At 38.8% G+C, this 26,184-nt stretch overlaps 1 long non-coding RNA gene across 1 annotated transcript in view; it reads right to left on the reverse strand.

The window, feature by feature from the left end:
• Positions 1–26,184, reverse strand: part of LOC133226362 (uncharacterized) — a 216,568-nt gene that overhangs the window by 171,872 nt on the left and 18,512 nt on the right. The gene's annotated exons all lie outside the window — the stretch shown is intronic.

Genomic DNA, 26,184 nt, shown 5'->3' on the forward strand with positions numbered 1-26,184 from the left:
ACTGATAGCTGTAATTCAGATCATTCCAAACATTTCCATCTGTGTTTGCTGACAGAGCACAAATTCTGTTAGAGGAGAAACACAGGAAGAAGGATAAATCATAACTGTCAAACTATGCACTTTGAAACATAATAATACTTAGACATTAGCAGCTGGGACCACTCTTTAATTCTGCTGGATTCCATAAAGAAGACAAGCTGAAGATTAGATAGTGATTCGGAGAAAACTCCAGGAACAAACATGCCAACAAAGTTTTCAAGCTGACAAGCAGGTATTCTTTATTGCGGCGCCGGGAGACACGGGGGACAACTCCTCCTAACGTGTGTCCCTGTATTGCTATACAAGCCATCCTTATATAGTCCCTTATATATGGGCATACATACATATTCATGAGGCTACGTATGGATTACATCATTTTCCAGAGAGTTCCCCGCATGCGTACAGAATTGTGGTAGTGGTCTCTAAGGGTCGTTTACTTCCAACAATCTTCACCACTTCTGGCAGCCTTTGAAGCACGCGCAGTAGATGCTCATACCAGTTTAATTGGTTCGTTAGCACCAGAGACATAATAATCCTTCCATTCTCCTACTTATCAGTTAGTTTAACTGTAGCCCACCCTGGACACCTGCAGTTCCCAGATACCCCTTATCCCTGTGTCCTGTTTTTCTAGGCTGTTTTTTTCTTAAAGCTGTGTCAACTATAACGATCTATCTTGTGAGGATTCTCAGTATGTTCTCTAGCTGCACTCTCTGTATATATTTTTCTCTATGCATCCTGCACCTCAGTAATTTTCCATTGCTACTGTTACAAAGCCATCAAACTTAACATTACTTAAAGCTACTTCTAAAGATTTCTATATCCCATCTTGTAATTTTATGCCCCCCCCCCCCCTTTGTCTCAATAGAGAATATTGAAATTTCCTATGAAACAAGGAAGGCTTGAATTCCTCTCTTGGCCAGACAATCAGTTTTCAACATTTTCTCCAATTTAGGGAGATGTGTATTCACATAAAATGTTCATTATGTCATTTTATTCAGCCCTTACAGGTATAGCACATGTGTGGGTGGTAGAATTTGTGACCTGATGTGGATGGCCAGGTTGAGCTATGAGTCAGTCTACTGCACACGAAACAAATACAGCCAGGCTGGAACACATTATTTTGGTGCCAAGTAGCAAAGAGCAAGAGCAGGTGTCCAAAGCATTGTAAAAATTAGTTCCTCAGGCAAAATATTGGAATTTAGAAATAAGCAGGCCTTGATTTTGGCAGTCATACTTACCAGATGATGACACTCAAGGACACAGGCTGGTTTCAGTGGGCGCTTTTTCAGGGCAACGCATTAATTTTGTAGCACTTCAACAAATCAAAGTGAAAGATGCACCGAACTCTCCTTTTAAAATACTGGTTTATGACAGCAGTTGTCAGTCAGGGAAAGTAAAAGTGGGCTGCACCATGAAGGCTGAGCCAGGAGGTGGGAACAAAGCACAGCAGGGAGAGAATGTCCTCAAAAATATCTTACCAAAACACCCAAGCAAGAAGAGCAGAGCAGGTCCAGTGACAATAAGTGGGTTTAGCCAAAAGTCACGTTCATCGGACCATACTGATGTCTAAGAACAACCAGGAAGTCAGGCTAGCACAACAGGAAGGTACGTGTATACCTACAGTGCAGGTCACACAAGGACTAAGGCCAAGGGTATGAGCTTAAAAGTAGTTCCTACATGCAGTAGGAAGGACTGGCAAAGCCTTTCAGAGCTGTTTTACCACCCAGATCTTTCCTCATCTACCTGATCTAAGGTTACACAAAACAAATAAAACCAGATTTGGTCTTGAGCACATGCAGCTAGTCCCCTAGGTGAGGAAGAAAAACAGTCCAGATCCTGCCAGTGCACTCAGGACCCTGACAGTAAAAAGCTACCAGAATGAAATGTAAGGCTTTGTTAAGTCAGAAGTCCTGGAATCAAGCATCCATGCAGGTATAACCACAGGGAGGTCTACAGAACAGAAAAAATTTCAGGCAATATAACAATAACCAGTGATAGTTTTGTATCAAATGCCATTAATTTCGTCTTTGAATTGGCAGTTGCAAAAGAGTTCCACAGTGTTAACAAACTGATAATGGGCTTTACTAGAGTTTCACTATCAGGCTTGCACTATTTATCACACTGTAAGCAGAAGTCAGACTTGGCAAAACGGTTCTCATTTACAGTTCTTTTCAAATTATCTATGCTGATAAGACCCTTATCCAAAGTGTTGTAGCCACAAAGAAAAATACATTCTATGAACAGAGGTCTCCTCAATTTTATCGAAAACCTGCAAATGAGAAAATTCCCAGTACCTTGTAATACTACATGAAACTTTATAAGGGAACTGATGCCATGGTACAGAGGGAAACAGATCTTACTCTTCCTTAATGTCCCATGAATACATAAACTAAAATGTTCATATGGTCAAGAAAAATCGTAGGCTGACATTACTGGGAGGGAATGAGGGATGGGGGAAGTTCCAACATTTCACTTCCTAGGGTAGAGGCTTTTTCAGAAAGGTCTATCTAATCGGATTTAAAAATGTACCGGCTCTCAGTATTGCAAAGTTACAAAAAATTCCCTTTAGCATGAAGAAAGCCCATCTCTTCAGCATCAAGAAATTTCAGTTTTGTCCTGGGAAATAGCACTGACACCTCACTACTCCACATTTTAAATTTCTCTTTCTCATCTTTTTCCATTATTCCTCAGATCTGATTTTATTCCAGATTAGAAACCAGGGAACAATTATTATGTAGTTTACCACAGGGGTATGCACATTGATCCTAACTGTGGTGTTTGTGGTCTCCCATTAATAGCCATTTTTCAATCGCTAGTACACATACAAAAATAATTGAAAGTAATTTAGCTTCCTGCTTTACCTAAAGACTTTAATGCTGAAGATCCTGCTATCAAGTATATTAGTTAAGATGTCAGCTTTAAAAAAAACCAAATAATTCTATTGTTGCTTGTAGCTGACTGATATGGCACAACTGAAGATATCTGGTGAATTTTCTTCTGGGTGCTTTTGCTACTTTGAGAACTCTGGGTGATACAAAATTACATGAGTTAGAGAAGGAAGGTAGACACCTGTAAAAGTAACCAAGGAATAGCATAATTGCATGACTTCTGAGTACACTCTATTTATATCAATTTGTTTGAAAGAGCACTTTGGTGGCAAGAGACCAGTTACTTAGTCATTTTATTTTACAGTGTTATATATACACTGAGACTTGCTATACCCTTAGGGCAGGCAGTAAATTTTATAATCAAAACATTAGAGAAGTCCTACATCTAAAGAGTATACTTTCTGAGCTAATCTTCTGGATGCCTCAGTGGGGTCTGTAATTAAAATCCTAAACATTCTTATGTAGACTGACACAGAACTATTTTATTTACAAAAAAAAATGACAAAAATATTTTCCCTCAAAAAATATGGATAATTATCCCTAAAAATATTGGACAAATCAAAGAATACTACCTTTAAATTGCAAAAATTTTTAACAAGACAGCAACTGACACTGAAGCAGTTACCTTGTTCACATCTACCAGAAAATAAAAGAAAAAACACTTGCATTAGTACAGCCATTTTTTGTGATTATTAAACTGAGCTACTTGGAAACTCTTTGGAATTTTTCAATGTTATTTAACTGCATAACTGTACTATAATTACAGGAAGATTGATTTAAAATAAGTTAGTTTAAGTTTAATAAACTACTAATGATAATGCACTCCCTCACTACATTTACACCAACAATTCTATCTATACAAGGACTGAAATTATGAACTTAATTTACTTTAACTGCCTTACTTATTAGTTTATATGTTCTTACATTTAATTTTTTCTCTAATATGAACTTTTTTGTTCATGCTAAAGAAATTTTCTGAGTTGACACTTTCAGAAGCTTGATAACATTCCTAGAATACAACTTTTGATACAACTCAAAAACTATTGATAAAAAGCTAAAGTAAACTTTCCCACAAACAAGCACAAATATATGTCAAAAGTGGCTTTCATAAAACTTCCTCTTTTTTCTTTTTTCTTTTTTTTTTTTTTAACAACTTTCTGAGAAAGAGGCACTAGAGTATAACACTTTCAAGTTTAAATTCAACCCTACTGAATCTTGAAGAAGCAACTGGGGAAGCATCAACAGGTGTTTGAAATAAATCTGCAAGATTATTCTGAAGGAGATTTTGTTTTGTAAAAACCTCTAGCACTGAGAAACAGCTACGTTAACAAACTGATCATAATTATATGATTTAACCTTAAGGGGAAAAAAAAAAATCACAATCTTTAAGTTATTAGTCAAGAATTAGTCAACTGATTCTCCAAAGAAATTAAACAATTACTTAAGGGCTAGTAAAAAGTCTTTCTCTATTTTTTCATGGTGGTCACAGAATTTTTGTGGGGTCAGTGGTGTTTATAAATGCATACTTATGTATAATTAAAAAACTTATGAAACACAGTGAAAAATACTTTTGTAAAATAATCCAGTTTGTGTAAAGTTCAGCTATTACAGAAAGATGTATACCTTTCAAGTGGTAAAATCAACATCTAATGCAATACAGTAACATAATATACATTAAAAAATTGGACTAAAGGACGTTTCACAGCACCATAAAATCCAGATATAGTTAGGATGAGATTTAAACCTGTGGTAAATTAAGGCTTGATTGTCAGGAATGGTAAACTATAAAGAGATGTATCAAAATGAATACATAAAATAAATTTCAAAAATATGTGTTTGTTTTAAACAGTTTCAGATTTTTGAGAGAATATTATTATATTGATAGAATGTCTATTATTGTTTCATCAGTAGCAAACATTTACATCAACACTGTGATGCATAGAAAATTACATTCAATTGTTGTAAGATAGATATATTCCAGAGATTAACTTTAAGACCTTAACAGACCAGTAATTTACAAGCTCTCACATCTGGGAAATTATTATTAGATTCTGCCAGATTAAAGCAACAATTGGTACTGAGAAATCTTGGCAAAGCCCCAGTACATTTACTGACTGCAGATATCTAGACACTATCCTACCAATGTCTGTTGAAATCTGAGATCAATGCTTGCTTTCTTTTCTACTTTTGCTAAATGTCAAATGCTTCAAAAGTCTATAATGCTCTCTCAGTCTTTCAAATATATAACTTAAGTGATTAGGGCTAGTCAGACATTTGCTATCAATAGTTTTTTAATTAGAAAAGTTATGATTAAAAATAAGTATGATGGGAAAGAAAACATTTTAGCTACTGTTATTTTGTGGAGTAAATGGCCCTATTTCACTGTATGCTGGAGTCTTAAACAGGAAAAGATTGCCATCTGGTAGAGCAGCCAGTGATCAAAGAGTATGCATTCAAGTATGAAAGCCCAAGTTTAAATCTCCTTGTCTGAAATGCTGGTGGCATAAATGCTCTTGGAAACAGATGAATACTTTAATTACCACCAGGACAATGCCCTTACCAACTGCGGTGGACTGTTCAGTGTGCTGACAATGGAGTCCAACAACAGTCCCAGACAAGGCAAAGAGATAGAACCAGGTACATGTTTTATGCAGAGAACCCAGTTAAGAGCAGCATAAGACAAGACTGGAAGCAAAATTAACATATATATAAGAGATCTATTCAGGATGCAAGCTACCTGCAGCGCAGGTCCAAAAATCCATCCAGGAAACAGAACCAAAATCAGGACAGGTGCACTTAAACTACAGCACATACAAGGGTCCTGGATGATCAGGCCTCAGCTTAATTGAGGCTCCTGGAACCCAAGGCAGGTGGTGTATGTGGAAACCCCAGGCGAGGTTGGTTAGGGTCATTACAACCTATTAAGCTCTGATAATCACAGCTTTTAAAGTTTCTTCATGCTACCACATCTTAGGAATTCAGTCAAGCATATGTCTAAGTTTGGGCCTAATAACTGAGAAAGGAACTATTAGTATTGTATAAATTTATGAGCTTTTAAAAAGAAAACTGTAGCAGTCTAATTGAATAGTAAACAAAAAGCAAGGTTACGAGGAAAGTAGCATCACATTTTTATTTCTTTTACACTAGAATATATAAAGTTTTGACCTGACAGAACAACACGATTTCTAGATAAAAAGGTATTATTAATGACAAATTATAAGTCTGATTTAGGACTTCACGTGTATTTTTCACTATATTTCAAGAGTACCATTATATTAGCTATATGTCAATTTATTTACAGTTATAACAGTTCTGAAACTGGAAGATTATTACACAAAATAACCTAATACTTTTCAAATTCACTTAGGATTACAGTTACTTCACTAATTTTGTAAGAACAGATGAGTCGCACAAACACCCTCTCTAAAGTTACCCAAATGAATCCATTAGTAGTCTTTAGTGTTTCTGTATCATTAATACAAATTAAACTTCTAAATTTCATCTAATCAATAAAACCAGTGTTTCCTCTATGTAGAAGGCAACTTTTTTCCTATTATGCCCACATGGCAAGTTTTCAGCAAGACAACTTTGTCATGAACTTACCCCTCTTTAGTCACAAAAATTGCCCAAAACTTGCATAGGGTCAGAAATTGTCTCCTACTCTTCAGAAAACATTTATTTTAATTGATATATATATATATAATATCAAATTATATATATTATCTCTGCCCCTCACCTTCCCAGAAGGATCTCAGCCATGTCATTTTCTACAAGACCAGACATAAATCAGTTCAACATTTGCCACTAGTGGGGGGAGCAAGTATCTGAAGTGGGGCCAAGGTTTTCCAATAGTAGGTCTTTCACTAAAGTAGTTAGTTTCAATGTCATTAAACACTTTAAGAGGCTCTACAGTTTAGCTGTTGTCACTGCTTTGTCCATACCTCTGTGAGCTGGGCTGAAACATTTATCAACCGTGCTCAGGTACCATAAAAATTTCTCTGTTGAGCTATCAAAAGTGTTTGTGAATAAAACAGATAACAGGTTAAAACAATTATAAAGAAAACTCTGTGATTATTTTATGGGCACTGTAAAGGTGACTATTGCTTAAAAGGCCAAGCTTTGACTTTCTGGTGAAAAAACAAAAAAAAAAAAAGGGGGAATTCCAGAAAAGCAGTGAGGTATTCATCAAAATGGTAAAATCCTCCATCAGTAACTCGAAACCAGCAATGTCCTTTTCAAAAAATAGAGGTAAAGAAAAGAGATTAATTTAGCAATGTTTTTAGAAGATCAAAGGGCTCATTTCTATTCAGTTTGATTTTTATTTGTCTTGAATTATATGCATCAAAAGTACATACCTCAGGCTTCAGAGAAAAACAGAATAAGAAAGATGAAGCACTGAAATTAACATCAGGGGAAAAGAACAGGAAACAACTTCAAGACCAATAAGTAGCTATGACTTTTCATGCTATAAAGATAAACATTTTGACCTTTTTAAAATATGACTTCTAAAATTGCAAGGGAAACATAATTGGGGCACTTTCAAAGGACACTGGTTCAACACAATAAATTGAAGAGTTCTCAAAGAGCTGGAAAAGAAGTGGGACTAATAAAATGTTAAACCACGATTTACTTGTTTTTAATCATCCTGGGCATTTTAAATTCATGCGTTAGAACACTGATAGGTTTCTGGACATTTGGCAACCAATTTCAAAACTTATTTGAGTTATCACAATGGAAACTGGTTTTCAAGGACTTTCTGTACGATAGCATTGTAACTGGAAAGCCAATGCTAACATAATTTTATTGCTAAGTGTATATACCTTTCTGCTATTTACACAGATCTGATGTATATGAATGAAAACATTCTATCTAAGCGATGCTGTTCCAAGAAGCCCTTACAAGCTTACAGAAAACATGCTAACAGAAATACCATTTCTGCTCTGAAAAAAAGCACAGAAAACTTCAGCCTGTGAGAGAAAAAATAGCATGCAATGTGTCCCCTATCTAAAAAAAACCCAGGAAAGCTGTCTGTGGGGCTGAGTTGAATAGCAGCTGAGAGTAGTTTATTTTTCCCTGAGGCAAATGGCTGATGATTTAGAAGAATCCTTTCTCACCCACTTACAAGTTGTTCTCTTGAGTATACTCTAGTCTTTATTATAGAGAGGGGTAAGCCAGCAGCTCCCTGGGTTCAGGAGTCCCCAGGGTGTCCATGGGCTGGGCAGGCAAGGCCTAGCAGCTGGAGGCAGTCCCAGCCACTGGCTTTGGGGACCTCCCTGGGGATGTGTAGGTTCCAAGGCTGGGGTAGGACATGGGCCCACAGGTGGGCTGGGCTTGGCTTGCTGGGGCTCATGGCTGATGAGAGCTGTGGGGACTTGGAAACCAGCCCTGTTGTGGGGTCACTGGGGCAGGGACTGAAGGCACATGGAGGGCTGAAACAAGGTCCTGGGCCGTGGGCTGGGGTGCAGAGAGGCCCCAGTAAAGCTGGGCAAGGAAGGTAAGGACTGATAGTGTCTTCAGCAACCTGACACAATTAACCTGTACATTTACATCTGAATAATTTATTCACTCAGCTTCTATTCTCTCTCTTCATAAGTTAAAACTCTTCTCATTACTCATTATGTGTCTTTCCTCATGACGCTTTAGAGCGTACATGTCCACAGTGGCCATTTTATATATAATGAAATCAGGCATAAAAGTAGTTCTTGATTTTGCAAAATGGAAGCAAACACTCATGTCAGAAAAAGTACAAGCTCTGATGCTATTTTGTAATATTTCTTAAGTAAGGTCAATGCTTACGGGCTAATGTCACATAAAGATTCAGCTACAATTTTATGTGTGAAATCTAACTTTTAATGTCTCTACTGTAAAACAGAAATCAAAGCTTTGAATTAAATAAGTGGTGTCATTACCTGGGAGAACTTAAATATCCGAAAATGAAAACCACAAAGACAACACTGAGTAAGTACCTTTATTATGCTGTAGAAAATAGTTTGAGATTCAAAACTGAGCATTCTCCTGATAACAAAAGAAAAGTTTCCTACCAGTGAAGTCCTCTTGTCCTTCCCTATTACCTTCTTTCTTCTGGCAGTGTTTTCAACATCTCTTATTCTGCACCAGAGAGAATCATGTATCTCATCTGCATAGGAGCTGTAGCAGTTCACTTTTCACTCCTTCTTCAGAGGATCAGTGACAACTGCAAGAAAGACAAATGTCACTCCTGTCTTCAAAAAGGGCAAGAAGGAGGACCCGGGTAACTATAGACCGGTTAGCCTCACCTCCGTTCCTGGGAAAGTGATGGAACACCTTATCCTTGGTGCCATCTTAAGGCGTATCAAGGATAAGAGGGTTATGAGGGGCAGTCAACATGGCTTCACCAAGGGGAAGTCGTGCTTGACCAATCTTGTAGCCTTTTATGAGGAAATAACACGGTGGATGGATGATGGTAGAGCGGTGGATGTGGTCTACCTCGACTTCAGCAAAGCGTTTGACACGGTCTCCCACAGCATCCTTGCGGCTAAATTGAGGAAGTGTGGTCTGGATGATCAGGTAGTGAGGTGGACTGTGAACTGGCTGAAGGAGAGAAGCCAGAGAGTTGTAGTCTATGGGGCGGAGTCTAGTTGGAGGCCTGTATCTAGTGGAGTGCCTCAAGGGTCGGTACTGGGACCAGTATTATTTAATATATTCATCAACGATTTAGATGAGGGAATTGAGTGTACTATCAGCAAGTTTGCTGATGACACTAAGCTGGGAGGGGTGGCCGACACGCCAGAAGGCAGTGCTGCCATCCAGAGGGACCTGGACAGGCTGGAGAGCTGGGCGAGGAATAACTTGATGAAATATAACAAGGGAAAGTGTAGAGTCCTGCATCTGGGCAGGAACAACCCCAGGTTCCAGTATAGGCTGGGGAACGACCTGTTAGAGAGCAGTGTAGGGGAGAGGGACCTGGGGGTCCTGGTGGACGACAGGGTGACCATGAGCCGACACTGTGCCCTTGTGGCCAAGAAGGCCAATGGCATCCTGGGTTGTATTAGAAGGGGGGTGGTTAGTAGGTCGAGAGAGGTCCTCCTTCCCCTCTACTCTGCCCTGGTGAGACCTCATCTGGAATATTGTGTCCAGTTCTGGGCCCCTCAGTTTAAAAAGGACAGGGACCTGCTGGAGAGAGTCCAGCGCAGGGCAACTAAGATGATTAAGGGAGTGGAGCATCTCCCTTATGAGGAAAGACTGAGGGAGCTGGGTCTCTATAGTTTGGAGAAGAGGAGATTAAGGGGTGACCTTATTAGTGTATATAAATATATAAAGGGGGAGTGTCACGAGGATGGAGCCAGGCTCTTCTCAGTGGCAAACAATGAAAGGACAAGGGGTAATGGGTACAAATTGGAGCACAAGAGGTTCCACTTAAATCTGAGAAGAAACTTCTTCTCAGTTAGGGTGACGGAACACTGGAACAGGCTGCCCAGGGAGGTTGTGGAATCTCCTTCTTTGGAGACATTCAAGACCCGCCTGGACACGTTCCTGTGTAACCTTATCTAGGTGTTCCTGCTCCAGCAGGGGTATTGGACTAGATGATCTTTTGAGGTCCCTTCCAATCTCTAACCTACTGTGATACTGTGATACTGTGAAAGGCATGGAAACTACAAAGAAAAAAAAAAAAGAACTGCAGTGGGGAGGGAAGAATTTAAGAGTCCCACCAGGAAAGACAAAGTTTAAATTCACTTATTTGCAGCTTCATGATAAAAGCATAGATATTTTAGTATAGGAAAGAAAATGATCCAAGTACAATACTTCAGCCTAGTTATTTGAGTCCTCACTGAAGTAGGTATAACTCTGGATTCTAATTCATGCTCCAGTTATTCTAATGGTTTAAGAAAAATAGCTTACACTTGCAAACATGTTGGTTCTGAAGTTTCTTTTCTCTTGAGAAACAGCTTCATTCATCCTTCCTTACTGTTGCTTTTTCTCTATCCTCCAAAAGCATTAAAAACACCTTAGATGATCATCAACTTATCCAACCCAGAACAAACTGGCAATTTGAACACTCCTCTGGGATGTCCTTATTTTAAGTAGAAATATAAACCAATGCCAAGTTTTTCATATTCTTCATAATTCTATAACTGCTACAAAAGAATCGTCCATTCTTGTGACTCTCTGGCACAAGAATATTGACAGAAGTATATTAGCCAGGTAGAGTTAATTGTCTTCAGACATTCTTGTATGGTGCTCTGTTTTGGAGCAATGATCAAAACAGTATTGATAACACACCAGTGTTTTAGTTATTTCTGAACAGTACTCGAACACCATCAAGGCCTTTTCTGTTTCTCAGGCTGCTCCGCCAGTGAGTTGGCTGGGGGTGCACAAGAAGTTGGAAAAGGACACAGCTGAGACAGCTGACCCCAAGTCAAGATTAGAATCATAAAATCATAGAATCTTAGAATAGTTAGGGATGGAAAGGACTTAAGATCATCTAGTTCCAATACCCCTGCCATGCTCAGGGACACCTCACACTAAACCATGTCACAAAAGGCTTTGTCCAACTTGGACTTGAACACCACCAGGGATGGAGAATTCACAGCCTCCCTGGGCAATCCATTCCAGTGCTTCACCACCCTCACAAAGTAATAAAGAACTTCATCCTTATAGCCAATCTAACCTTCCCCTGTTTAAGTTTTAACCTGTTATCCCTTGTCTTATTACTACAATCCCTAATGAATAGTCTACCCCAGCACCCTTATAGCCCCCTTCAGATACTGGAAAGCTGCTAGGAGGTCTCCATGCAGCCTTCTCTTCTCCAGGCTGAGCAGCCCCAACTTTCTCAGACTATCTTCATATGGGAGGTGATCCAGTCCCTTGATAATCTTCGTGGCCCTCCTCTGGACTTGTTCCAACAGTTCCACATCCTTTTCATGTTGAGGACACCAGAACTGCATACAGTACTTCAAGCGAGGTCTCACAAGAGCAGAGAAGAGGGGCAGGATCACCTCGTTCGACCTGCTGGTCACGCTCCTTTTGATGCAGCCCAGGATACAGTTGGCTTTCTGGGCTGTGAGTTCACACTGCCAGTTCATGTCCATTTTCTCATCAACCATCACCCCCAAGTCTTTCTCTGCATGGCTGCTCTGAATCTCTTCTCAGCCCAACCTGTAGCTGTGCCTGGGATTGCTCCAACTCAGGTGTAGGACCTTGCTCTTGTCATAGTTAAACTTCATAAGGTTGGCATCAGCCCACCTCACAAGCATGTCAAGGTCCCTCTGGATGGCATGCCTTCCCTCCAGTGTGTCAACCAAACCACACAGCTTGGTGTCATCAGCAAACTTGCTGAGGGCGCACTCAATCCCACTGTCTATGTCACCGGCAAAGATGTTGAACAAGACTGGTCCCAACACCGATCCCTGAGGGACACCACTTGTTACTGGTCTCCAGCTGGACCTTGAGCCATTGACCACAACTCTTCGTGTGCAGCCATCCAGACAGTTCTTTATCCACTGAGTGGTCCACCTATCAAATCGATGTCTCTCCAATTTAGAGACAAGGATGTCATGCAGGACAGTGTCAAACACTTTCCACAAGTCCAGGTAGATGATTTCAACTGCTCTACCCCTGTCCATCAGTTCCATAGCCCCATCATAAAAGGCCACCAAATTGGGCAGGCAGGATTTCCCCTTAGTGAAGCCATGCTGGCTGTCACCAAGCACCTTGTTGTTTTCCATGTGCCTTAGCATGCCTTCAAGGAGAATCTGCTCCAAGATTTTGCCAGGCATAGAGGTGAGACTGGTCTGTAATTGCCGGGGTCATCCATTTTCCCCTTCTTGAAAAAGGGGGTTATATTTCCCTTTTTCCAGTCGTTGGGAACTTCACCTGACTGCCATGATTTTTCAAAGATGATGGACAGTGGCTTATAACTTAATTTGCCATCTCCTTCAGGACCCACAGATGGATTTCATCAGGTTCCATGGACTTGTGTATGTTCAGCTTCTTAAGATGGTCTCAAACCAGATCCTCTCCTACAACGGGCCTAGGGTCTTCATTCTCACATTCTCTTGCCTTCCAAGACTTGGGTGATGTGATCAGAGCATTTTCCAATGAAGACTGAGGCAAAGAAGTCATTAAGAACCTCAGCCTTCTCCAAATCCTGGGTAGCCACTTCTCATGATAGCTTCTGGAGGGAGCCTCTGATGTCCCCAGTCTGTCTTTACTCGCTCCGTACCTATAGAATCCCTTCCTGTTATCCTTAACATTCCTATCCAAGTCTAATTCTAACTGGGCCTTAGCTTTCCTAACCTGGTCCCTAGCTTCCTGGACAACGTCCCTCTATTATTCCCAGGTCGCCTGTCCTTGCTTCCTCCTTTTATAAGCCTCTTTTTTCCTCTGAATTTTCCTCAGCAGCTCCTTATCCATCCAAGGAGGTCTCCTGGCCCTCCTGTTGCACTTCCTTCTAGTTGGGTCGCAACACTCCTGAGCTTGTAGTAGGTGATCCTTGAATATCAACCAACAGTCTTGGGCCCCTTGCCCTCTAGTGCTATATCCCATGGAATCTTACTAAGCAGGTTCCTGAAGAGGCCAAAGTCTGCTCTCTTGAAGAGTGATGAAGCCTTACTTTCTTAGAAATACCCAAACACCTGATTGTCTATGGTAGTAGAGAATTAATTCCTTATTTTGCTTGGCTTGTGTGCACAGCTTTTTCATTGCATATTAGTCTCTATCTAAATCCAAGAGTTTTCTCATTTTTACCTTTCCAATTCTCTCCCATATCCTACTGTAGGGACTGAGCATGTGGCTGTGCGAGGGTGAACTGCCTACTGGGTTTAACCCACAACAAATGAGTTATTTCAGTAATTTTGCTCAATTAGTACTATAAGAAATTGTTTGGTATAAATTAAAATAATTCCATTATCTAGTAGATATTTTAATTAGTCAATAAAAATTAGGAAGCACTTAAGAAATTTATAGAAATTAATATCTGAAGTCAGTAAGTTTAAAATTTCATAGAGAAGTCCTTATGCAGAGGCTTCCCTTTTATTTCAGGAAAACAGGGGAACCAACTAATGAAAAATCAGAGATCATTTCCCTCAACCTGCTGGCAACACTCCTAACACAGCCCTGGATAATTTGATTATAAACCAAAAGAATGTTAGTTTCTGTCACAGTGTTATCCAGTATTTTTAGTATGACTGGTCAAAGACCAAGCACAGTAGTACCACAACTGTTACTGCATTGTAATTCCAATCCAGTCTGAAGGTCAAGAAATCTATTCTTCAATGATTGCTTTGTCATTCAGTTTACAGTTTCCTTCCCTTAAATTCATGACAATATTCTAACTACATCATATTGTCTTGCACTAGATTGTTTCTCTCTGACTTAATATTTAAATCCATTAGCTATTTGTAGCCTGTTAATTCTCCCTGCCCTTTATCATTGTTGAGTCAAGTTATATGTACTTCCATCTTTTTATCTTTCCTCAGAAATCAATCCTCTGGCTCCTTGATCTTTTTTCTTTTTTTTTTTTTTTTATCTGTTTTCTGTACTTTGTTCAGTTTGTCAATATCTTTTTTGGAATGCAGTGTCTAATATAAAATGCAATATGCAAAATATATTCACTGCAAGCCACCACAAATAGCTGTTTCCTTGGTTGTTAAAACAGCACCAAACTCTTTGCTACCTTCTGACTACTTTGTGCTTATTATGCCACGTGCAAAACCACAAAAGGTCCTTCAAAACAGATGTGTATTGCTATCTATTCTCTAACTCTACCTGACTAGGATCATACAATTAAAAACTTAATTGGAATGACAATGAAGGGATCTCTCAAAACCAGTATCAACGCAAAGCAAAAGGGTAATGGCTCTTTAAAACACGTTGCTTATATTGTGCTATCTCTACATTCAAAGTTTTTCTCAGACTTTGTAGGGTTTGTAGTTTTCACCAAAAATGCATGTTTCTTGATATTTTTAGTAGCATACAATCTCTAAGGACCCAACAGGTCATCAGGTTTATTTCCTCTGCAATAATAAATAACATTGTAGGGTAGTACCTTTATGAGTTTACAAAGCTCTATCTTATAAGTGTCCAACTTTCCTGTCCTACATTGTAAATTACTCAAAATTATAGGACAGGAATAAAAACTGCTACCTCTGTTTTGCAAACATGGGAAGTAAATGTACATATTTTAAGAGACTTTCTGCTGGGCATAGACTGTAGAATAGAGATTCCAATCTCTACGGTATAGAACAAGGACTCCCTAGGTTGTCTGTGCTAGATTTGCTATGCAAAAAATTAACGAAAATTTTTAAGAAATGCATGTGGCAAGATGCACAAATATTAATAGAGATATTAATAAAGAAATTAAAAACATCTCTAAGTTACAAAGTACTTGTTTGGGTTTTTCTCTGTTACAGCTACTACCATTAGAATTGCACAATGTCAGTAAGTATTCTTTTGGCTGGATTGATGGGCTGTGGCTAATGGTATGAGATGCATCAAAGCAAAATGCTGGATCCTGCACTTGGGCCACAACAACCCCATGCAGTGTTACAGGCTTGGGGAAGAGTGGCTGGAAAGCTGTTCAGTGGAAAAGGACCTGGGGGTCTGATGAACAGTGAACATGAGCCAGCTTGTGCCCAGGCAGACAAGAACACCAACAACATTGTGGCCTGTATCAGCAATAGCGTAGCCAGCAGGGCCAGGGCAGTGATCATGCACCTGTACTGGGCACTGGTGAAGCCACACCTCAAATCCTGTGTTCAGTTCTGAGCCCCTCACTACAGGACAGACATTGAGGTGCTGGAGTGTGTCCAGAAAAGCGCAACAAAGCTGATGAAGGCTCTGGAGCACAAGTATGATGTGGACACAGTACTCCAAGTGAGGCCTCTCCAGGACTGAGAGGGAGGACTCTACCTGCTGGCAGTGCTCTTCCCAGTGCATCTCAGGACACCATTGGTGCCTTCTTAGCCAATTTCTGGCTCATGGAAAATTTCTTGTCCACTAGGACCATAAGTCCCTGTCAGGCCTGTACTGGTGAATGCATATTCCTCTCCAAATGTAGGACCCTGCACTTGTCTTTGCTGAATTTCAAAATGTTCCTCCCTGCCCATTTCTTCAGGCTGTCTAGATACTTCTGAATTACAGCACAGCACTCTGGAGTATCAGGCACTCCCCCTAAGTTTTGTATCATCAGCAAACTTTCTAAGGAGGTATTCTATATCTTTGTCCAAGTCACTGATGAGCAAGTTAAACAGTACATGACCCAGTGTTGACCCTTAGGAGACACCAGTAGTTGCAGGTCTCCAACTACACTGTGTCACTGATAACAACCCTGAGACCTGCCATTCAGCCAGTTCTCAATCTTCCTTTTTGTTGTTGTTTTTTTTCAGTCTGAATAGAAACTTCAAAATATAAACCACGAAAATGTTCTTTTTTCTTCTTAAAAGGTCTATGATATTTTTCATGTTCTACCAACTGTAGCCCATCAAGAGACTGCTTCATTATGTCAAAAGTGAACTTGTCATTTCTTTCTCTCCAGAAGCTTGTTTTCTTTGTTTATCAGCTATGTTGGTAACACCATAATCCTTGTCATACATCTAGGGCTGTGATTGCCTTCTGTTTGCTTTCATTTATTTGTCCTGCATGTGCAATCTATTTTCAACTTTTACACAGCCTGTGACATGCTAAGCCCACTTTATTTCACACAATCACTAAGATCATGTTGATATCCCTCATCTTTTCTCTGCATTTCCCCAAAAACATTCAACTGCATCAAGCTGGGTTTCTTAGGATACACCTTTCTTTTCTCACACAATTTCACTACTTTTTACTTACACTTTCTATGTTGTATCATATGTTTCTTTTGCACTACTATTTTGTTCTACCTGTGATATCAAAATTTTGGTTCTTTAAGTTGCTTTTCATTTTAGTGAGAAACTTTGCTTCTGAGCTGGTCTGCAAAAGTATTACAAAAAAAAAAGGAGATTCTACAAGGCTTTTGGGTTACCTGTTCTAGTGCCGTATTATCTTCTTACTGAAAATGTTTTTTTCTAATGGTGAGTCTGAACTCTATGCAACAATTTCAAGCTGCTGCCTTTTCTTACACCATCTCCCACTTTACCTTCATCATATCATTAATTCTATGTCATTTTGGGCTTTCTTTTAGATTGCACCTCTGTCTTCTCCACAAGCCTAGTTCTTGCAGTCTCTCCCTGCAGGATTTTGTAGATCTGTCTTCAAGTTTGTCAAGATCCTTTTGGAATGAAGTGCTAGAATTTGGTATGTTAGCTGTTCCCATTTTAGTATAACCCACAAATTTGTTGAAGATATATTCTGACCTGTCATCAAGGTTGTTGGTGAAGATATGGAAAAATATTAACACAGTATCAACAGCGATCTGCTCATTACCACCCACAAAATGGAAAAAGATAGTCATTGATGACTATCTTCAGTAATAGTAATCTTTAGTAATTACTATCTTTAGTAATCTTTAGATGGCCTGTGGACCATCCAAATCTCCACACATCCAATTGTTTATCATCAAAAATTCTACTTCAAGTTGTATTTTATCCATTATTCTTCTATTCTACCCATAGCCACTCAATGCATGTTTTACCATGTTTTGCCTTATTAAAACTGTGTCAACTGTTCCTGGTTACCTTATTTTATTTTACATACTTGTAGTGTCTTTCAAGAGAAAATACTTGATGATCTTTGCAGGGACTAAGTTTAAACAGAACTGTCTACACTTTCCAGGTTATTAGTGTCTGAAAGATGTTCATAAAACTTTTTTTCCATTGCCAGGAACCCTCTCTTTCCCTATCATGATGATTTTTCATATACAGACAGCAGCTTCACAGTAACATAAGACAACTCTTTTCAATGAGTCTCTAGTTCATTTTTCCCCATTGTTAGTTGTACTTTTCCTGCCATTTATATAATTATTGTTAATCTAAAAACAATAACATGACACTGATTGAAGTATACAAGAGAAAAGAAGAGCAAAAAAGACCTTTTCCTGTAAAATCATGTTTTATTTAAGAGCACTATAGATCTGTTCTGTGTGAACACTTGGCTTATTATTAACATGACAGAAATTCAATTTAGTAAAGATTTTCTTTAAAATTTAATTCAAATGCATACATGCTTCTCCACAGGAGAAGGTCCTGGTGCTTTATCCCAGTACTATGCATTCTGCTGAATCTAGAGAGAATTTGACAATTTTAGGTTTCACAATTCTAGATATCAGAAGTTTCATATCAGTTCATAAGTAGGCCAGCATCTTTCACTGGTACTATTCAAAAATGTGCTATTCAAAAATGAATTCCTGAAACACTGAGACAGTCCAAGTCATCACAAATGACTTCACCATAACTGATTATAACCAACAGAAAACAATTAAAATGTGGACGGAATTATACACATTTTATATGCTTCTTTTGAGTTCATTCCTCTGAAAAGATTATTTATTAATGAAAGCCATTTACTTTCCACAGTTCAATTTAGCAAATCCAAACAAAGAGCTAGAGAAGCTAGTGAACTTCTCGTTACATGATTTCCTATCTGACGATATCTTATAGTAACTATTCCTTATGATAATTTTTTGCATTTCTAACAGAAAATATCTGATAAAATGCTTTAAAAGGTGATGAAATACAAAATGGTCTGTTAGTAGCATCAGGTCTGTTGCAGCCTTTCAGTTTTAAATTTACTCCATTAGTTGTTAAGTGTGCTGGGTTTGGCTGGGATACAATTAATACTCTTCATAGAAGCCGGTGTTGGGGTATGTTTTTACTAGGGCTGAGCAGTGCTTGCAGAGAGTCAAGGCCTTTTCTGCTTCTCACCTCACACCACCTTACCAGTGAGTGGGCTGGGGGTACACAAGGAGTTTGGAGGGGACACAGCTGTGACAGCTGACCCCGACTGACCCAAGGGATACCGCCTACCATATGGTATCATGCTCAGCAGTAAAAGCTAGGGGAAGATGGAAGAAGGGAAGCCTTCAGAGTGATGGCATTTATATTCCCAAGTAACCCCTACATGTGATGGAGCACTGCTTTCCTGGAGATGGCTGAACACCTGCCTGCTGATCGGAAGTAGTGAATGAATTCCTTGTGTTGCTTTGCTTGTGCATCTGGCTTTTGCTTTACCAGTTTTTATCTCAATCCATGAGTTTTCTCACTTTTTTCCTTTTGATTCTCTTCCCCATCCCACTGGGGGGAATTGTGAGAGAGCAACTGTGTGGTGATTAGTTGCTGGCTGGGGTTAAGCCATGAGAGTAAGAAACCAAATTTGTAGGACCACAAAACTCAATTCTAAACCAAAGCCAAGCAAGTAAAAGGAAGTGAAATTTCCAAGAAAAGGAATATACCTCTGTTTTTCTTACAAATTTGTTCCTTTATACTTCAGTTGATTTTTTCTTTCTCAATAAATACTCATTCTTAAAATAGTTAATGAACTTCACAGTTGATGTTTGGACATGTGGAATTTTCACACTTACTAGAGCAGACAAATAAAGGTAAAGCTTCCCAGTGTTAATTTTTATGAAGTATAGTTATTTTTCACTATGACAGAAGGCTATCAACTTTTTTAAGAATTTAGAAGCTGAATCTACTATAATTGTTGTGGTTTAAACCCAGCCAGACAGCTTTTCCCTCACTCCCCCCCTTCTTGCCCTCCCCCTGCTCCTGGAGGGAAAGAGAGGAGAATTGAAAAGAAATGCAACTCCCACAGGTTCAGATAAGAACAGTTTAGTAACTAAGGTATAACACAAATCACTACTGCTACCACCAATAATAATAACGATAAAGGAAATAACAAGGGAAGAGAATACAACACCTCACCACCAGCCAACCGGTAACATGCGCCCCCCAGCCCGACCAAGCACCAACCGATACCTCCTCCAACTCTGCAGTCCCAACCCTTCCGGGTAACTCCCAGTTACATCCTGGGCATAACGTGCTGTGGTATGGAATACTTCTTTGGTCAGTTTGGGTCAGGTGTCCTGTCTCTGCTTCCTCCCATCTTCCCTCCTCCCTGGCAGAGCATGAGGATCTCAAAGTCCCTGACCAAACCAAAACATCATTGTTTTCAGCTCTGCTCCCAGGCTGAAAGTCAAAACACAGCACTGCACCAGCTACCAAGAAAGAGAAAAATGACTGCTACTGCTAAACCCAGAACAATAATACAGAAGCAAAATTGCTACAGTCCAATAACACTAACTCATTGGGAAAAAAGGGGAAAGACAAGCTTTACAAATTATTCTCTATGAGGGTTTTAAATAGTGAAGAATTACTTGGGTACTGCTGTGGTCAAACTGTTTCAGATGTTTATGACTAAGAAAGATATAAGGATATCCTTTGCTAGGGTAAGTAGGAGACATTCTTTCTGTAAGGATTTGTTGCTAGGATTAATCCATAGGGAATTGCAATTTGCAAATAATTTGAATTGATTAATGAACACTACAAACAGGTGTACAACTGAGAACAAGAGAGCAGAAGAAGGGTTCAGAAAGAGATATTTATAATAATCATTAGATGATTAAGGGAGTGGAACACCTCCCTTATGAGGAGAGGCTGAAGGAGCTGGGTCTCTTCAGCTTGGAGAAGAGGAGACTGAGGGGTGACTTCATCAGTGTTTACAAATATGTAACAGGTGTTAGTCAGGAGGGTGGAGCTAGGCTTTTTTCAGTGATATCCAGTGATAGGACAAGGGGCAATGGGTGTAAACTGGAGCATAGAAGGTTCCACGTTAACATCAGGAAGAACTTCTTTACTGTGAGAGTGACAGAGCACTGGAACAGGTTGCCCAGGGGGGTTGTGGAGTCTCCCACATTGGAGATATTCAAGGCCCGCCTGGACAAGTTCCTGTGTGATGTACTCTAGGTTACCCTGCTCTTGCAGGGGGGTTGGACCAGATGATCTTTTGAGGTCCCTTCCAACCCTTGGGATTCTGTGGGATTCTGTGATTCTGTAATATCTACTTAGCTTGTTTATAGAAGGCTTCTTGAATTAGAAGACCATACTAGCTGGACGACATCACAACAATGGAGTCTGGTGATTTGGCACTGGAGGATTCAACTTTCGTGCCTTGTAAAGAAAGTGTGTTCAGTTCTTTCTAGCAGGCAAGTGGTTGCCAATGCCACAGATAGATTCACTACATCTGCTTTCCTCTAGTGTTCTACAGGGCAGCAATCCCGTTTTGCTCATGAGATTTGATAGCATCAGGACATTGTTACCTTCTGCAGCAGATGGCCTTTAGCTGTGACTTCCCATATTGTGAAATTAAAGCCATACAATTAAGAATTTCTTGAGTATATCTTTGTAAGTATTTAACTGAGCAGACTTTCTGCCTCTTACCGTATATTTGAGGGCCATATAAAAATGTCTTTCCACAGCAGGTTCTCCATAGCTCATGCTCAATGCTCAAACCACCCTGGCTAAACCTACAGGAACAATGCTTCCATGCTAAGTAATTAACAAAATAAATTATGTCAGAATATAGGATTATCATGTATATGAATGTTGCTATGTTACGTCTCCAAGTATCCTCCATGAAATAGTTTAAAACAGTTCAAGTCAGAGATGTATTTATGTAGTAAGAAATGCCTTTTCTTTTTCTTTTTTTCATTAGTAAACTTAACTTCCAATTGTTTGTTAAGCATTAAAAAGAGCTACATCCTCTTTCTTTGTTTAATGGAGTTAGAACTGATAACCTGGGCAAATGCTGTTGCACACAGTTCTTGTTAAGCTGTTGCTTAAAGGTCCTAGGAGTCCTGTGCTGCAAGAATTAAAGCAGTTTTTGGCACAAGAATGGGTAGTATGATGAATAGTACTAGGAGAATTTAGAGATTAAAAGACTAGGAGAAATTAGGCTAGGGTTGGGGTTTTTTCCCCACAATATCCTATTCTCACTTAATGCACTCACACTCCATCCAGGGGATGCACACATGAGAAAAATATCAATTTCCTCATCAAGTGGGTTAAAAATTGAACCTCTTTTTCATCTAATATATAAAAATTCCTAATCAGATGGCCTGGGAGAACAGCTCCTGACAAGGCATACTAACAGATATAACGAGAGCAACTTCAAATTGGAGCACTGAGCTAAGGAGCATAGGTTGGGGAAATAATAATGTAGAGAATGATAATCAGCTGAAGATAAGGTTACTTTAAGGGAATTTAAGACTCCTGAAACTGCAATGAGGTGGGGTCAGAACATATTGTTATTTTGTTATCAACTGGAAAATCCCAACCCAAAACCTGCACTCTTCTATCATTCTAAGGTAGCTAACTGAAAGCAAACAAGTGAGAGTCAAATACTAAAAAAGGGAGAAAAGAGAAAATAATTCTGCCGGTTTTTTTTTTTCTCCTTTCGTTATGCAAATTGTCTGATTAAACTGAAAGTGCTTCAGAGTGGAATCTTGCCTTCTGTAGCACCTACACAATTTCCTCACAAAACAGCTTTTAGTAACATCAGACTGATTAAGATGACAATATAAAGCGTGAAAAATAACTACTAGTACCTTTGAAGACAATATCCATGAGCCAGATTTTCAGTCCAAAACTGAAAATATCCTTAAATATGAGCATATGTACCTGAAATATTTAAGATTTTTTTACTAAGGTAGAACATCATTACATTTATTTTTTCTTTTTTTTTTTTTCTCTGAAGCGTTGTATATTCTTTGAACAATAAATTCAAATGGCGGGACTTCAGTTCTTAAGGCTCAAATTCCAAATAATTCACTTTCAGGGAAAGACTGTGATGTCAACCTAAAACAGTGTTTCTAAGCAGCCCTAGTAAAGCTACTGAGCCCCTGAAAGGGATGAAATTCAAGAAAGTCCTTGTTTTTAATATTGTTTCTATGGACTGTAACTCTAGGAAGACTTTTATTCCAGAGAGTAGGCTTTTTGTTTTCTGTGGAATCTATCCTGAAGCACTTGCGATTTCCTTTCAATATACATGGGTGTGTGTTCAATTCAACATTCAGGAATGGTCAGTGCATTTTTGGATTCAATCTTTAGCACCTACAGAGACATCAATCATGAAAACAAATACAAACCTTTTCAGATACAAGCATAGGCTTTTCATTAATTGAACTAGGGAAAGTTAACAAGCGTTTTTACCTCAGCATCTTCACCTTTAAAAAGCATTGATAATATTAAATTCATACTGAGAATTACTGCGAAAATTAGTGTTTGTCCTGCATTTTGAACACATCAAAGGTGATAAAATGCTATTGCTTTTTTTTGTTCCTGCTGCTTAAAAACCATTACTGCTCATTCTGTACTTGTTGGCCATTGAAATAATTGATCCCTTTACCTTTATTATGTCACTTCACATATGCATAGAATAGTTACTACATCTCTCCCCAGAGTTCTTTTCTTCAGGCCAAATAAAACCAACTGTGTTTTAACCATTCTTTCCAGATTCAATTATCCAAACCTTTCATCATGTTTGTTTTTCTTCTCTGAGCTGCATTCAGTTTCTACTGTTACTTTTGAACTGTTGCAGTCCTTACTGATTAAAAAGCTGAAACTGAGGTCTACCTGTTGCTGAATAGAAACATTTTTTTAAATGCACTTTATTAGACTTCCATGAGGTGGTGTTCACATTGGTTGTTACACCAGCACAACAACAAAAGGTACATCAGTTTTAGCTGCACCACTTCCCTTACCCATCTCACTGCACGGCCACAGGAACATTAGTTTTGACAGAAGATGGTAGCTCCCCAAAAGAGGGGGAGCAGGAAGGCATAAATGCCCTTTTCATAAGTACTGTTTCCTTCTGACAAATTAAAGTGACAAGCTTTTTCCTAATGCTACTTCTTCCTGTCTTTCCAATCCTAAATCATTCCCAATTGTAATTCATTTTCACTTTGTTTTTAATAGCTGAAATTTATCACAATACTGTGAGTTTTCCAAGTCAATGTTTTTCACACTCTTCCTAAGATTTTCTGCAATCATTAGGGTAATAGCTCAGAAATCCTAAAAGGAGCATTCTCTATGTGGACTGAAAGTGTTTTAAACATGAACAAAGACAGAGGTAAATATGAAAGAAACAATAGCTCCTGGTTTTATCTTCCTGCTGAGTTTGAAAGTCAATGGAATGTGGGAGTCCTTCCTCAGAGACAAGATATTTCTAATCAGCACTACCATGCTCTAAGGCAGTAGCTTACAACACCTATTAGTTGCAAACTCAGCAGGAACTGCAACCCCCTGCCTCTCAAAGAAACAGTATTTTTCCTCTATATGATGCAGATTATCCAGGAAAACTGAGAGGAACAGATACAAACTGGATGTGAAAATGTGCTACAGTCTTATTCAAGCTGCTGTTGCCAATGCATTATACAGAAGTCATGATCCCACAAGCTATTGAGCATTTTTCTCTTAAATGAATTTTGGTAAGAACAGAATTTGCAGATTAATCCTCTTGTGTGCCATGAGCTCCAGGGATCAACAAAATATTGCTGACTGAACTTCCTACACTCCACTGGGTGTAGAAAAGGACATCCTATCCTACAACTGAACACAAGCAGTATAGAAAAAGGATAGGCTCACACAAATATAGTACAATGATTGCTTTCTCTGTTTCTAGGTGCCCAAAATACCTGAATACATTGATGACCACCTCTGTATTCTTTGTTGGTGGCATAGCCACTAAGATCTCGTGGAAATTTGAAACTTCATTTTACGCAAAGTCACGGTTAGATCAGGCTCTGATCCCCAACCAATCTTCTTGGAATCAATTGTCCCTTTGATACAAGTACTATATAACATTCAGATTACAGTTCTTGAATTTAAATCCCCACATGCAACATTCCATTTAACACTTCTAAAGTTATTTTCCAAAGAAGTATTAAAGGAACAGACATGGAACAGACCCATTTCCTTTGAAAAGAATACAGCTCTTGTAGGCAACAGTATGGAAAAGAAATGTGTTACAGGAGCCTTTTCATAGAACAAAATAGCTTTCAATGAAGCAATGCCAGGAACTTGAATATTTTGAAAGGGGCCACCACAACCTCTATCTTGCTAAATACTCTACAAAAATGCAAAAGTGGAGAAAATGAAAGTTTTTTTTCTACTTAGGCTTGAGATATCCCCATTCACCAATTGCCTGAAGAAACACTTGGCACATCATTGCCTTTTGCTGAGACAGCTTAGAAAATTTCAAAACCTCATACTTTATTTCCCATCTCTTCACATTCAAATACACTTTTTTTTCAGCTTCAGCACATCAAACTCAAAAGGTTCATTAAGTTATAACAGTCATCATGCAGAAATTTTTCTCCTCATAGCCTCTGTCTGTTATGTGGCAATAAAGCATGAGTTGACAGAATTAGATTGCATATATGCTCAAGTATTCAAATATTGTTTCCAAGCTACACAAGAATTAGTGAAAACACTTAGATTTTTGCCAAACTAGAGGAGATTTGTGGGTATTGCAATAGGTTGGTTTCTAGCTGCTCTTGGTATTTCCAAGTGCAGTTTGTTTTTATAAGGAATTTGATATTCAGTCTCATTCAGGCATTGATGTCCAAACTACAGCGACAATCCTTCTGGTAGAAAATACATAAAAATGCCATAAAACCAATTCCAGTTACTAATATATAAAATAATAGGAACAAAATAGAGAACACCACCACTACGTTCCCCTCTTCCTTTTAAGGGAAACCTTTTTTTTTTTAATATTAGAGTAACTCCACAATAACCTTATTAAAAGTCTATTTTTACTGAACAAGACATTTCTACATCTGAGAAAGCAAGGGCAAGACTCATCCAAATTGGATACTTACACAACTTGTTAACGTTGCTTAGTTCATTCTGCTGATGTCGAATGGTATAACTACCAGAGCTGAAAAGAAGCTATATCCAGGAGAACCATCCAAAAAAATACACATCTTGGTAAAGCAACCAGTGTTCAAATAGACGTGTGAAGAATAAAGTCTGAGGTGGAATTTCCAAACACAATGTGTTTTTTGTGAGCCTGACAAGGATAACCTTCTGAATGATGGTGATACCTTGCTGAAGGTACATAAAACTTGCCGGCATAGACTATACATAGGGAGCAGAGGTAGAGTAACTAAGGCTTCTGACTGATCTATACAGTCACTGTAGTTTCTTCTCACTGCATACTGCAATGACATTGCTGCATGGGGAAAGTTCACTAAAAGTGGTTCATCTAAGAAAGGATGGTTATAGGTTTCCCACTATACAGAGCAATTTCCATTTCTATTTTAGGTGTCATCACATGTATTCTAGCTGAGGACTGTATTATA

Source organism: Neopsephotus bourkii, unplaced genomic scaffold, assembly GCF_033783945.1.
Source record: "Neopsephotus bourkii isolate Nb327-2 ecotype Australia unplaced genomic scaffold, CSIRO-AGI_Nbou_v1 NB_1780, whole genome shotgun sequence".
NCBI classification, from domain to species: Eukaryota; Metazoa; Chordata; class Aves; order Psittaciformes; family Psittacidae; genus Neopsephotus; species Neopsephotus bourkii.